Genomic DNA, 2144 nt, shown 5'->3' on the forward strand with positions numbered 1-2144 from the left:
AGGAATGGAGAGTGACTACTAAAGAGTACAGTGTTTCTTTTGAGGGTGATGAAATTATTCTAAAATTAAATAGTGGTGATAATTCCACATCTCTGTGAACATATTAAAAAAAAGCAATGAACTGTACAAATTAAAAGGGTGAATTTTTGGTACAAGAATTGTACCTCAATAAAATTGTTATTAATAAAACAAATTCTGACAAAGAAAACTTCAGGTCCACATTGTTTCTGTGGTGAATTCTCAGTGTGAATTTTTAAGGAAGAAATGATACTAACTTTATAGCACTAGGAACAGGAAGAAAAGATCTGACAATGAGAAGCTATTAAGGCATATGACTAACATCATACTTAGCAGTGAATAAATGAATTCTTCCACATTAAATCCCAGCCTGACTGAAAAAGAAATTAAAGTGCATAGAGATAAAAAGAAATAAAAAATATGCTTATTTACAAATCACACTATTTAGTATATAAAATCAAAAGCAAAAAACTAAAACCCATTAGCAAGTAGCATCCATACAGGAATTCAAGAGTAAGTTAATATTCTAAAATCCATTTCAGCTACCTCTAAAATTTGCAGATTAAAGAAAATAAGCTATACCTTTACTACAATACATACAAAAAGGTGCTCAGTATAACTCAATATAACTGAGTGTACATTCCTGACTCAAGTAAAATCTTAGCAAACTAATCATAAAAGGAAAATAACTAACATTGATAAAGACTGTATAAATCAGGGGCTTCCCTGGTGGCGCAGTGGTTGAGAGTCCGCCTGCTGATGCAGGGGACACGGGTTCGTGCCCGGGTCCGGGAAGATCCCACGTGCGCAGAGCGGCTGGGTCCTTGAGCCATGGCCGCTGAGCCTGCGCGTCCGGAGCCTGTGCTCCGCAACGGGAGAGGCCACAACAGTGAGAGGCCCGCGTAACACACACACACAAAAAGACTGTATAAAACAGGCTGAGAGCAATCTGAAATCAAGAGTTAAATCCATCACACCACAGAGTGGGAAATGAATAAAGAGCTGACCTCAGATATGTTCATTTTCTGTAGCGCTTAGGAAGGTGCAGAGGACTGAAGATTCAGCTGGGGGGACAGAAAAAGGACACTGTCAGGACACCTGGCCTGCCTTACAGTTCCTACATTCACCTCCCAATCACATCAGCAGCCCAGCTGAGAAGCAGCCTCCCTACAGCATCCCTTTAGCCCTTGAAAAGGCAAGGGAAACACCCTGTGGAAACACCATCTGTCCATCTACCAGTCTGAAATGACCATGGGGCTTAAACCTACCACTCTCATTTGGTAAAAATAATTTTGTCTATTGACGTAAATTGATTTAATTAAATAGAAACAAAAAATGAAAAACAGATGATTGAAGTACAGCATAGGATGACACTACTTCATTAAAATTAACAGTAATAAAAAGGGACACAGGCTGCATCCTTTATCTATTTTCCTAGCAAAACTGTTTACCCCTTGAGTTAGAGAACCCGCAGAATGCCCAATAAAAAGGGTGTGGTGCTTTATGGCAAAGTTTTAAAAATTACTACTTTCTGGCGGGCTGCAGTTTCTCAAAAGGGACTCTTGATAAGTTTCTTCTGATGACTGAACGGTATGAACGACTTTTCGACTCCTGGCTCTGTCACAATCCGGGTGAGCCTGGAGAAGTCACCGGCGCTCAAGCTCAGGACCACCTCACCACCCTGAGACTCAGATCTGCTTTCTGCTTAACGTGTGTTTAATGCAGATGCTCATACCGCTATCACGAGATAATTGGGAGGCTTATGTAAATCACCCAAGGAAAAGAACAAAGTATCTTCTAAATAACAACATCTACCTATCACTTTTCCGGCGGGTAGTACCTGGCACTTGCCTCTTTTTCCAAATGACACCACATCGAATTCTCAGAACAACGCCATGAAGCAGCCGTTATTCATAGCCTCCTTTGCAGACCTGACTCGTCCCCCAGCTTACTTCTCCCGCCCACAGTACCGGTGACATGGCTGTAACTGACCGGGTCTCTCCCGCTCTAGAGCAGGGCTGCCCAGCACACCCTCCGCCGGCGCATTCTGGCCCGCTCACGGCCAGCGTGACCACCACGCTTTCCCTCCCACTGTCCGCCCCAGCGTCCCGCTCCCCCCCCCCCCC

General features: G+C 43.1%; 1 protein-coding gene across 1 annotated transcript in view; it reads left to right on the top strand.

Moving 5' to 3' along the window:
* LOC103085774 (spermatogenesis-associated protein 31E1-like) overlaps positions 1 to 2144 on the top strand; it is a 23553-nt gene that overhangs the window by 21089 nt on the left and 320 nt on the right.

Source organism: Lipotes vexillifer, unplaced genomic scaffold (assembly GCF_000442215.2).
Source record: "Lipotes vexillifer unplaced genomic scaffold, Lipotes_vexillifer_v1.1 scaffold913, whole genome shotgun sequence".
Classification (NCBI taxonomy): domain Eukaryota; kingdom Metazoa; phylum Chordata; class Mammalia; order Artiodactyla; family Lipotidae; genus Lipotes; species Lipotes vexillifer.